Genomic DNA, 14,069 nt, shown 5'->3' on the forward strand with positions numbered 1-14,069 from the left:
CTCCCTTGTGGACGAGCTCTTCTTTGGCTGCGGATGTCCCTGCTCAACCAGAAACTTCTGGTACTACTAATGCGGCTGCCTCGACGGGAGGTACTCTCCCAGCAGCGCTACCCTAGGAGGCTATGGCAGCAGCGACCCCTGCTGACCAATTACAGGCATGCGCCACATTTTTGAGCAGACTTGCAGAGTCTATTCGTGCGGCCTGGCCAGCCCCAGCCACAGAGGGACGAGTCAATGAGTTGGAAGCGCAGGTAGCGGCTTCGCAGACTTGCATTGCCGAGTTAACCACTCATAATGAAGAGCTGACTGCCACAACTCGCCAGCCAGGGGCAGAAATACAAATGTTAAGAGAGGCTAATGCTGAGTTTGTGGCCTCTATCCAACAGGAACTTCTTCAGTTGAGAACAGAGCATAGCCTAGCCTCTTACTTAACCTCGCACCCTGGCGATGTAATGATCAACATGACTGATTTGGACGCATTGGCAATGCAGATGCAAGAAGATCTCCGAATTTTTTTAGATAATCAATTACAAAGCTGGAGCACACGCTTGGCTGCTGAGGTGAGAGCACAGCCACCCACTCAGTAGGTTGTGGTGCACCAACCCGAGTCATCCAACACTAACAGAGGTAAGAGTGTTGTTCCCGAGGGTTTTGATGTTGCTGATTGGGCACAAGCTACAGAGGATTGTGCTGAAGCCCAGGCTCATGTATCTCGTTTGCAGAAAATGATTCGTCGATTTCGTAAGGAGCAGCGCAGGGTCTGTTTTTGGGTGGAGACCTTAGCTCATTCTTTTTCTCTCAGTCTACCACCTTGTCCTCCATTTTGGTCTTCTCTTAATAGATACTTTTCTCGCTATTATCCGTTACATACACCTCTTGCTCTTCTGCCACAGCCGTCTCAATCTATCTCTTTGCCAACGCAGTTTATTCCTCGGGCTGCGTGGCCGGAACAAATTGAGATAGATCCACATCTTCTGGATGAGGTCTATCGGGCATATACTGCAGATTTTAGAGGCTTTGGCTATAATGATATTTCCTCTTCACCAGAGCAGGGTGCAGAGCAACCACCGGAACCTTCCAACCGGAGGCGCTGAGTGTGGGTTCACGTAATCCACTGTGCGTACCAGATGTTATGGCATTAGCCGTACATGCGGTCCTGCGGAGGTCTGGACACTGCGGATCAGGAGTCATGCGGTATGCGGTGGCCGTAGCGGCAATTCTTCACGGAATATCATGGGACGGGAGTGTGTGCACCGTTCCCGATCTGCGATGGAGCAGTGGTTGTATATGGAGGGGCATACTTGTCTTTTGATGTAACTTAACCAATCTCTATGATATTCATGGCATCTACTATTGTAACTCTGAGTCTGGAATATACATGAATGAAGCAAGAGGTGTTATGTGTCTGTGTACTGTGTACTTCCTTCTCTTGTCATTCTATATGTTGATGTTCATATAATGTAGTTGCGGGTAATCATTCCCGTAATGCCTATTGCTCCAGTGCGGGAAATAGCCATTACAAAGGTATTCAAGAGTTAAATTTGAATTTCAAATTTGTAAAATTTGAAGGGTTAGCTACAATTCTAAGCCTAGACAGCAACCTCCACGCAAAGGCTGGGATCGATGCATGTGGTTCCATAATGAAGACCACAAGTATGTTAAGGAATGTGATGAGTTTGATGAAGCTTACAAAAGGAACTTGGTTTTCTGGAAGGACAAGAAGATTCACCTTAGGGCAACAGGTGAGATGCTCCACTTGAACTTTAGTAGGGGCGGCATGAAAAAGCTAGTTGAAGACATACAACATAATGTTGCTCTTGTGGAAGCAGCTACATATGGGCTACAGGTTTGCGAAAAGGGTGATGATGATGATGCAGGTACAAAGGGTCAATTGTGTCTTTGCTTTGAAGACAGCAAAAGAACGAAAGGTAACTTATAGGAAGCTACGACAGGTAGGGAATTCAATTTGAGAAACCACAGTGTGGACTGATCTATGTAAAGAAAGAGGATGCAAGAGAGCTACACAAGACAAGCACACACCACACAGAGATGGAAAGCTTCTTCTTCTTCTTGCAGAAAGGAGAGTACAAAATGACTAACTGCTAAAACTGAAAAGTAGCACATGTGTACATGCGGTCACTAAGTGTGAACTCGCTAGAAGCGTACTAGGTTGGCACTTTAAGTGTAGTCCAGCTGTAGAATCACTGGCAGAGATCCTCCTTGTCGGTCACCTAACGCGCCAGTGAGTAAATTTCGTAAGCGGCCAAGACCCGTAGTGGATGCCAGCTCAAGATGTAGAGCTCGACATCTCAACACTCCCCCTCCAGCTTTGCATGTCGCAGAGTCCAAGCATAGTCCGGAAATGTCGAAACTTCTCATCTCCGAGGGCCTTGGTAAAGATATCCGCTATCTGTTCCTCCATGCTAACGTAGACCAAGTCGATGTCGCCCGCCAACACTCGCTCTCGAACGTAGTGGTAATGGACCTCTATGTGCTTGGTCCTGGCATGGAACACTGGGTTCCTAGCCAACTACATGCTGCTAAGGTTGTCACAATGGATGGCAATCTGTTGGTCCACCTGCACTCCCAAGTCCTCAAGTAATGTGCGTAGCCGAGCTACCTCTCACACCGCAACTGCTGCACTTCTATACTCGACCTCTGTGCTCGATAAATCAATCCTAGGATGCTTTTTGCTGCTCCAAGTAATAGCAGCACTCCCAAAAGAGAACATGAAGCCACTCGTAGATCTCCTATCAACAATGCTACCTGCCCAATCTGCATCTGTATACCCATACAATGCTAATGGCGCATCTGCTGCATAGAACAATGCGTAGTCAAGAGTCCCTTGCACATACCGAAGTGTACGTCGTACTCCATCCAAATGTGGCTTCCTCGGAAGCTGCATGAACTGACTCTCCAAGCCTACTGTGTAGCTCAAGTCTAGCCTCAAGATAGTCAAGTAGATTAGAATACCCACAATCTTCCTGTACATCTTGACATCCTCAACAACATCACCCTTCTCTGCACTCAGCTTTGCATTCACATCCAAGGGAATAGAAATTGTCTTACAATCAGCCATACCATACTTTGACAACATGTCCAAAGCATACTGTCTCTGTGACAGCCATACACCCTCTGGAGTCCTGATCACCTCAATGCCAAGAAAGTAGCGCAACTCGCCCAAATCTTTCATTTCAAACTCCTGTTTGAGAAGACCCTTCACATGGTCAATCTCCATAGCATTGTCACCCACAATAATAAGGTCATCTACATATATGGTAATGACCACAATCCCCACATCACTCTCACATACATAGAGTGAATGATCAGCATGAGCTCTCCTAAAACCAATACTGACAAGATACTTGGCAATCTTGTCATACCATGCTCTAGAGCCCTGCTTCAAACCATACAAAGCTTTGAGAAGTCTGCATACATAATCTGGGTAACCTGGATCGACATAACCAGGTGGCTGATCCATATACACTTCCTCTTGCAACTCACCATTCAAGAAGGCATTCTTTACATCCATTTGATGCATAATCCATCCTCTAGATGCAATCACTGCTATGACAGCTCTCACAGTCGTCATCTTTGCCATTGGAGCAAAGGTCTCCTCATAGTCTATGCCATATGTCTGTGCATAACCCTTTGTGACCAGCCTTGCCTTGTGACGCTCAATGTTACCATCAGCCTTATACTTGGTTTTATACACCCATTTACAGCCAATAGCTTTCTTGCCACTTGGCAATGGCACCAACTCCCATGTGTCGTTTGCTTCCAATGCAGCCATCTCTTAATTCATTGCATCATCCCAATCCACATTTCCAATTGCATCCTCAAAACATGTGGGCTCCAAATCCTTTATCACCTTAGCCATGTAGGCTTGGTGATGCGCTAGATACCCATCATAAGTCAATTTCTGATCTGGATTTCTGACTCTGTTAGATCTGTGCAGTCCTAGGTCACTCCTTTGCCCTCTAGCATATTCTTGTACTTTCCTTACACCAGGTACCCTGACAGCCGGAATTCCAAATTCCTCATCAAGACTTTGTTCATAACCATCTCAATCCATGTCTACATGTGAAAAACCTGATGATGCATCAGCCATAAAGGGACGTTCATCAACCTTTTCCTTTCCTTTTCGTGATACATTCCCTGTACCTGTTGGTGGAGTAACCTGCGTACGTAGTCTACCATTCCATGGCTTCTCAACAGAGCCACGAGAAGAGGACTCTTGTGGTCCACTCAAAACCTGTGACTGTGGCCTCACATTTTGTACAACCACATCATCTTTTACATCATCCCCAATAGTGCCATGTGCATTACTGTACCAGTTGCTCATCTCATCAAAGACTACATCTCTGCTCACTCGTAATTCTCGTGTAGTAGGATTGTAGCACCTGTACCCCTTTTGTTCAAGGGAATATCCCACAAGAATACATTTCTCTGCTTTAGGATCCAATTTCCTACGCAACTCATTTGGTACATGCATGTAAGCTATGCAGTCAAACACTTTCAAGTGTGCCAAATCAGGCTTTGTACCTGTAAACTTTTCCTCAGGTGTTACATCATGCACTGCAGCTGTTGTACGTGTCCTGCTCATAATGTACACAGCTATATTTACAGCTTCAGCCCAAAAATGATGAGGCATGTTCTTCTCATTCATCAATGCACGTGCAACCTCTGCAATGTGCCTGTTTTTCCTTTCTATGACCCCATTCTGCTGTGGAGTATATCTGCATGTAAACTGTCTGCGTATACCATGCATTCGCAAAAAACTGAAAAATCGTTGGAGAAGTACTCTCCCCCTCCATCTGACCTCAATGTCTTGATTTGCATATCTTTCTGCTTCTCAATCATGACTTTGAAGTCCTGAAAGTGACCAAACACTTCACCTTTGTTACGCATGAAGTAGACCCATACTTTCCTTGTATGGTCATCAATGAAAGAGACATAATACCTGCAACCATGTATACTTGCAGTATCGGTTGGACCCCAAACATCTGTGTGCACCACCTCAAGTGGATTTTTACATACATTGTGCTCATGTGGAAATGAGCCCTTTAACTGTTTTCCAAACTGGCATGCTGCACACACTTTATGCATACCAGCCACCTTGAATTTGGGCAAACCTTTTACAATCTGTTTTGATTGCATGTTGTGCAGTCTCTGCTCATTGACATGGCCAATCCGTTTGTGCCAAATTTCAACATCATCCACAACACCTGTGCCCTGTGCAAATAATGCATCTTTTACCTCAGGCATGTCTACATTCAGCGTGAACATTCTGTCCACACATTTGCCCTCTGTGATCAGCTTACAGCCATTCTGGAAATCTTCTACATAACAGCCATTTGGATTGAAGCCAACCTGCAAACCCTGCTCAACCATTTGTCCAACAGAAACAAGATTCTATGTAATGTTTGGGACATGAATTACATCTGCTAAGTACTTTGATTTGCCACTCTTCGTATTTAGAGGTATGTCCCTACATGAGCAATGGGGTGAGCTGTGTCATCTCCTATCTGCACATAGCCTGACACATCTGGTTTGCGCATATCTCTAAACCACTCTCCACGAGACGTAATGTGATTAGAGGCACCTGAATCCACATACCAAACATCATCTTGGGTTGAATTCTCTGCAGTCATTGTATTCATTACATGCTGCATAACAAACATGCGCTCGTTTTTGCTGTCATCTGCATCTTTGCTAGTGGATGCATAGTTTCCCTGTTCTCTCTTTCCACTTGCTTTTCCCTTTGGATAGTCACGTGACATGTGACCTCTTTCACCACAAGTCCAACATTCTCTGCTATCTGCAGTATGTTGCTACCTGCTTGATCCTGCACCATGACCTCTTTGACTCCCCCTGCCACCTGTATTGTTTCCCTTGCCACCTGTATTGTTTTGATTTGACTGACCTTCTTGAAATTGGCCCCTGCAACCCCTTGGGCCTCGACCACGACCTCTACCTCTACCTCTGTTGGAGTTAGAATAGAAGGCCTGTTCAGAATTATTTCTGCCATGAGAAGAAGATGTGTCAAGGTTCTTCTCCTCAAGAATAAGCATATAAATCAAATCTTGGAACACGTGGATGTCGTCTCTTCTATTCATGGAAGACCTGAAATATACATACTCATCTCCTAGACCATCCAAGCATGCACAGACAATGTCATCGTCTTCCACTGAGACTTTAATAGATCCAAGAGCCTCAATGATACTCTTGATCTTCAAAGCATAATCATTGATGGAGAGGTTGTTCCTCTTAACCTGATTTAGCTCCGACTTTAGTTGAAGCTTCCTGGCCTTGGTGTTCACCTCGAACACTCTGCCTAAGTTTTTCCATGCAATGGCGGGGGTTTCAGCATCGTGTAGATAGCCCATCATGCCATCTGTGATGCTCATAGAAAGCCAATACATCACTTTGCTCTGGCCTTGTTGCCAGTCCCTCAAAGCTTTTCTTTGTTCTGCTGTAGCATTTGCCTCAGGAATCTCTGGTTCCTTTTCATTGTCTCCTTCTACATAGTCCCAATAACCTTTTCCTTTTAGGAAATTTGTTATTTTGAACTTCCATGCAGGGTAGTTATTTTTCTCAAGCTTCTCAGTAACAATCTGACTGAAACCATCAGACATCTTGAAGCACTAAGACAAAATAGCTGCAATCTGCAAAAACCTGCAAATCTGTTGAACCTGCAATCGTGGTACCTATAACGCTTTCTACACTCAACGAGTGTCCACAATCAAGCGTACATACAACCACTGTACTTGTATAGTAAATCTTTGTGTACTGCACTTTGGAGACCTGTTCAGAAACTTGTACAAAAAACTGTTCGGCATCTGGTCGTGGATTGCGAACGAAAGGATTGTGATACTCTTGCTCTCTTAGCCTCTCTTGCCTGCACCAGGCTCTAATACCATGTAAAGAAAGAGGATGCAAGAGAGCTACACAATACAAGCACACACCACACAGAGATGGAAAGCTTCTTCTTCTTCTTGCAGAAAAGAGAGTACAAAATGACTAAGTGCTAAAACTGAAAAGTAGCACATATGTACATGCGGTCACTAAGTGTGAACTCGCTAGAAGCGTACTAGGCTGGCACTATAAGTGTAGTCCAGCTATAGAATCACTGGCAGAGATCCTCCATGTCGGTCACCTAACATGCCAGTGAGTAAATGTCGTAAGCGGCCAAGACCCGTAGTGGATGCCAACTCAAGATGTAGAGCTCGACATCTCAACAATCTTGTGGATTCCCTCTCAGTGTACACATTCATTGCCAAGTCTCAAGCTAATGAGGCTATGGTGGAAGAAAAGCAGAAAAGAGATGAAGAAGTTCTAGGCACATCAAAAGGGCAACGAGATTCAGAAGCAAAAATGAAGAAGGTCCTACTCCTAAGCCCGCTCCTGAAGTGGTTATGGAGGAGGCACCCAAGGATAAAAAGCAAGGTAAGCCCAGAGGACCCTTGTATAAGCTTAAATTTGACAGATCTAAAGAAATTTTTTGAAGAGTGCATTCTGAATAGCAAAGTTGAGCTCACATTGGGTGATATTTTGCGAATTGCCAAATGCGAGTTTCACAAGGAGATTATTGATATTATCAAGAGGAAGTGGCAGATACCAAGTGAGCAAGAGCCAGAATCATTTAAGAGCCAGATGGTTCGTCACATTGAAGAAATTTTGGATGATTATGAAGAATATTTGGCAGATCTCAAAGAAAAAGAGTCGAGGTCTGTGGTGATGTCAGACCCAATTGTACTTGAGGTAAGACATGTTCATTTTAATGATGTGATGAAGACAATGAAAGTATACCAAGGAGTCACTTTTCAAGGACTCATTGAGCAAGGGCAACGATTGAAATTGTTGTGAAGCTTGGCGACATTGAAGAACCGGTCTTAGCACTGATAGATCATGGATCGGAGATAAATTTGATGGGCAAACACTTACACAATTTAAAGGGGAAATGGATTATTCATGTAGACCACGGTTGGCGGATTTGAGCTGCCAACATGCTTACAGGCGACCTCTATGGTGCATGTGAAAATGTTAAGGTAATTGTAGGGGATGTGTGTGATGAGCAAAATTTCTTTATACAGGAGCATTCCTCTTATCCATTGATTTTGGGGCAACCCTACATTATGGCTGTGCGGATGGAAACCAAGGTGCTAGATGATGGCTCGGCCTATACCAAGGTTCAGAGCCAAGATGGTAAGAAAGCAGTTTAGTTCTTGACTGTATGTGTTGACCATGCCAGTAACAAGGATAGTTTATGTGATCATCCACTACCAAAGATACACAAAGAGTTTAAAGAACACAGGTTTGCATAGGATTTTCTCAGAGTGCCACTATAAAGCAGGACTATGGTGGTACAAGTGAGGAGAAGTTCTTGCATAGAGAAGCTTTCTCTTCAAGGTTTTTGGGGTTAGCATTTGAAGGTTCAGTATCTTACAGAAAATTTAATGATTTGCCAAAGTGGGAAAAACAATATGTTTCAGATATCCAAAGTGAATTGCACGGATGTAATGTGCTTGAATAAGATGATGTGATTTTAGGGATCTTTGAAGAGGTATCTTATTTAGATACTATGTCAAAGCTTGAGGAGATCAGGCAACATGGGTTACAAAGCAGAACTGAAGTGGTTAAGGTCCACTCAATGGACATGTATGATGATTTGGGTATATATGAATCACTTATGCATATTGAGGATGATTGTGGGGCACATGTGCAGTGCTGAGGGTAGAAGGCTGAGTTCGGCGAAAGTTGAAGTTATCCCAAAGATGAAGGAAACATGCTCTTCGGTTACTAAATCTCGTCAGTTTTTGGGTGCGTGTGTGTTCTATCTTATATGGTTACCACACTTTGCTCATGTTGTAGAGGTGTTGTATCAATTGCTAAGGAAATGTAAAAGGTTTTTTTGGGAAGAAGTTCATAACAAGCTATTAGGAAACTAAAGAAGATGCTTCTTGAGGCTCAGAACTTGAGGAAAGGCAACTACAAATACGGAAGGCCAGTTATTTTAACAGTTGACACTAGCCCGACAGGTATTGGATGGGCTATAGGTGAAGATGATGCAGAAGGACACATGTATACATTTAGATTTGGAGACAAGGTGCTCAATGCTCATCAACGAGGTTATCCACAGGTTAAGAGAGAACTTTGGGGCGTTGCTACTGCTCTAAGGTCTGATAAAGAATATTTTATTGGAGCTTTAGTTGTGGTTGAAACAGATTGCTTACCCACTGATAGGGGTGATTGAAAACTGCTCTACATCGAACATTTCCATGCTACAGCGGATAGCCTATATTAAGTCTCTTAACCCTAAACTTTATCATATTGCAGGTAGAGATAATCCTGTTTGCAGATATGTCATCAAGAGCTAGGTTTGAAGATGAAGAATAGATGTTGACCACAAGTGATGATGTTGGCTTGAAGTTTTACACGTCTTCTTATCTACATGCAGATTGTGGTAGTATTTCTCACATTCTTGAAGTATTTTTGGAGGAGTTCTATGATAGAGACTATGATTGGCCGCTACGTTAGCACTCTCACTAGACAAGAAGGATGGAGTGACCGAGATTACAAGACGATCGAGAAAAAGGCCTACAACTATTTTCTGAAGGATGGACATTTATAGAAGCAACCAAAGCGCCCAGGAGGGGTACCGCAATGGGTTATTTGTGATAAAGAACCTCAATAGCAAGTTATCAAAGAATTTTATGGGCTAGACACAGAGGAGTCTGGGCAACTTTTGTCAAGATTAAAGACCGGTATTGGTGGAAAGATATGTATAAAGATGTGGTTAACATGCTTAATATGTCAACAATATTCTAATGTGTGACATAGAGATGGATTGCGTCGCACCTATCCACTGGCTATGCATTACAAATGGGTGGTGGACCTTATTACAATGCCAGTAGGAGTGTGGAAGATGAGGTATATTGTTCTTGCTAGAGAAGATCTTACTAACCAGGTTGAAGGCAGAGCTTTGCGTACCAAAGCTACTAGTTTAGTATGCAAGTTCTTTCTTGAAGATGTTATTTCCAAGTATGGATGTGTTGGCAAACTTACTGCTAATAGAGGAGAGCTGGATGTAGATGAAGCTCGAGAGCTTTTTTCTCATATGGGCATTAAACTCGCTCTCACTACAGCATACAATCCAGAAGGTAACGGGAAAATTGAAAGAGGACATCCACCTATTGTTAAAGCTTTAGCGAAGGCATGTCAAGGGCATATTGGTGATTGGACTAAACTCCTTCCATTTGCTTTATGGTCTTATCACACTACACATAGTTCTGTTACAGGTTTTATGCCATTTGAGTTGATGTACGGGAAAAAACCCATCATGCCTACATAAGAAGCGGTTATGACTTGGACCATAACACCATGGGAAGAAGGTATGTCTACAAAAGATTTGCTTGCTCTACGTATTTGCCAGCTTGAGAGGCATCAAGAAGATATTGAATAGGCTAAAGAGAAGCTTAAGGAGGCAAGGTTAAGGAATAAAGCAGCATTTGATGGAAAGCGCAAACTATGACCCCATGCTATCAAAGAGGGTGATTGGGTACTTGTTTATGACAGTAGCTTGGAAAATCAATATACTTCTATGTGGAAAATGTTCAAACGGTGGTTTGGACCATATGTGGTGCTTCATGTTTCTGATAATGTAACATATCAAGTATGCAAACTAGTTGGCACTGTGCTCAAGGTGCCAATTGCAAGAAAATGGATCAAGCTATTCAAGAAGCGAGAAGGCAAGATTGTTCTTGAGGATTTCAATTCAAATCAACCTCCAAAAGAAAAGGTTATGTATGCATCAGATGATGTGTCTGATGATGTTTTGATGAAACTGATTAAGTGCAATTGGCACAGACCGGAGGCTGTGTAGGTTCAGAGGGGGTGGATGTCGTGCAGCTCCACTTCCGTGATTAAAAAAATGAGCAAAGGGATTCCAATCAGGTTTATTTGGATCCTACATGATTATTCAATAGTAATAAGATCTTGCTAACAAGCCAATTTTAAGCTAAAAGTATGCCATATGCGGCTTTAAAGGGCCAAAAGATGTCTTGTTAATGCTAATAGTGAGTATTCTTGAAGTGGTCATAGATGGGATTTTATTGATCAAATTTGAAGTACTTGAAGTGTTCTATAGGCCTGTCTTTACAGCTCGTCAATTGGATCTACAGATAGGGAGTTATGTCAGGTTGAAATTGAGTCAGTAGGAGCAGATCCGTACCAGATTGGGCAGCTAGCTACTGATAAAGGGTCAAAGATGATATGAATGCATGGGCCTGAAGTGCTCACTTTGTGGAGCATGTTGGTCTTTTCAATTTGTCAATTGGAGTTTCGGTTGTCATGATATTGCCAATTTAAGTTTCATCGGGGGCCGGTTCCGTACAAGTCTAATCGGCTCGACCGGTGTGCATCTGGGAGTTTTGAGCTTCATCAAGGTTTTGGAATGCGGTACACCTAGTGCTCAAAGAGAAAATTAGCTGGAATGCCATCTCTTGTAGTCATTGGTTGTTGAATATGCTAGTGAACTTGTACTCGCTCAGCACTAATGTGGTCGGGAGATATGGCTAATGTGGTGAATGGAAATACCTTAATCGATATGGTCGTGGTTGGAGTTGTGTTCAAATATAGATTTGATCATTATGTATGCCAAAATGTGGTTATCTATGAAAGCACAAAAAGCTCTTGAGGAGCTCTTAGTCCGAAATGGTTTCTCCTAGAGAGCGTTGATTGCTCGATAGGGGATGCTGAAGAAAGCAGTCCGCTCATTATTGCAGAAGGTCCACCCTAAATATTAAGGGTGTGAACCAAAGGAAGAAAAAGGAGTCCCATGGAGGTGCAGGTAGCGAGGGCGACGAGCAGTACTGGATTGGGAAGCTTGTGGCGAGCGCTCTGGTGCCTGGATAGCACTGAGAATGAAGGAAAATTACATGATCGGCTCGCCATGGCGCACCAATTCGACCCCATCACCACTCAGTTTTTGCGCTGGTAAGGGCACTTATTCATGCATCTCCCAAGGTCGGCTATTATAGAAAAGAGGAAGCGGCTCTCATTTTGCTCTCTTTTCCTTCTTCTTCTCACTTGTACAAACGAGAATCTTTTTAGTACTCTAATCCTAAGCTAAACCCCTTAGCTTATCCAAATTCTAAGCTTGTTAAGACATTGTAACCAAAGCTTTCATAGCCATTTGAACTCTAAGCTTCCATAGCCACTCCTATCCTAAACTCTATAGCCTACCAAATCCTATTGCTAAGCCAACTCTCTAATCCTAAGCTTCCTAAGAGGAATAACGAAGGAGAGAAAAATCATCAAGACAACCTTGGTAGGCCAATTAAGGCAGGTGAAGCCAATGTAAGGAGCTTAAAACTCCACAATTAACATTTAATTTAAGCAGTGGTATTGTTCATTTTCCATTTTGGGTATTCAAGTTTTAGTGATCCAAACGGTCTATTTCAAGATTTTGCTACATTGATTGTGTCTATTGCAACTCTCTTCCTCGCACCTCTCACAATTAGAGGCCCCGTGCCTTCTCGGCTAACCTTTAGAACACAAATCCCCCGACACCGCAACATCATAGACCTCTTTTGGCAGAAGTTGTAGTTCTACCTGATGTCCTTCTTCACTTTTAAATCTACCTGTGAAAACCGTTGTGTTGTTCTCCTCAAGCTGTTCTTTTGACAAATAGGTTGCTTTGGCTGTCTTTACTGAATTGGGGTCCAATTGATAGGGTGGCAACTCTTGCAGCTTCTCCTTTTGAGAGACCCTCTTCTTGGCCTTTTTCACAGCTTGCATGGCTCCTATTAAGTGAATAGAGTGCCAAAGTTAGAAAATTTGGTAGCTTCTGCTTTGAAGTGTCCTTCAGTCTGAATTGCTAACAAATTGAGTCCAATTTGCTTCAAATCAATTTTTGAACATGCATAGATGCATAAAAACATGTAAAGATCAAAATCATAAAGTCCAAGCAAAAATTTGCAACAAAAGTAAATAATCGCGATTATTTACAGCTGATGAATTTTTTTAACTTTTTGCTTTTGGCATCATGGGCTTGAAATAGACATCAATTAGATATTCTCAGTGAGGTGTGGGCTCATTTGAGTGCACGGGGTGAGAATGGTGCCAGATTTAGGCTTTTCGTCTCTGAAACAGTAGATATAAAGGAATTTTGAGATTTTGAGCTCCAATTTTGTTCAAACTTGGTTAGTGGGCTTGCGACCTTATGTGCTTTGGTCCCATGAAGTCAAAGTTGCAATTTCCTCCCATCTTGGCAAAAAATTAAATAATCACAATTATTAACTTTTTCATCAAAATGAACATTTTTTGGTGCAACTTGGTTCTAGCCATGATGTAGACCCTGTGTATGTGATATGAGGAGATTTGGATCAAAAAATATGACTCATAACTCAGAAATTGGTTTGAAAGGACTTTTTTGCGTTTTTGGACAATTTTTAAAGTTATCATTGATCAATTTGTCTCATACTTGAAATGTGACATGTAGGTGAGGTGATGGTATTATTTTCAAGCCAAAATATTGCAAAAGTAAATAATCGCAATTATTTACAACAGTCAACTTTTTCTTGCAAAACTTGAGAATGTTTTGACCCAAACATATTCTATACACCTAAAACAAGTCCTAAATTGAATTTGGTAAAGTTTTGTGTTGCCGGCATCACTTCATGCTTTGTCAACTCTGAAATCACCGATTTTTGTGACTACATGGCCTGTAGAGTTGGTTAGTCACTTTTGAGGCTATGGACTTGTCTGCTATATAGTCCTGAAGCAACTCATCCAATTTTGGCCCATTTGGAGTCAGCTTGACCTCGTATGTCAAATTTGATGCTTTGTAGCCTTCGAGCTATTTTTTGCTTTTCGAGGGCTTGGCTTGATTGATTTTATGAAACCAGCCATATACATTGTGTATAGACCCAGTCTATAAGCTTTTCTACTTGGGATCCTCCTTGACCCTTGTTGAATGGTCAAATGTTGATATAGAAGTGTTTTATCATCTAGGGGCATGCTACAATTCAAGTCTCGTCTGATTTGGTTGAGCTAACAAGACGCTA

This window comes from Adiantum capillus-veneris, chromosome 24 (assembly GCF_014529385.1).
Source record: "Adiantum capillus-veneris isolate H3 chromosome 24, ASM1452938v2, whole genome shotgun sequence".
In the NCBI taxonomy this organism is placed as follows: domain Eukaryota; kingdom Viridiplantae; phylum Streptophyta; class Polypodiopsida; order Polypodiales; family Pteridaceae; genus Adiantum; species Adiantum capillus-veneris.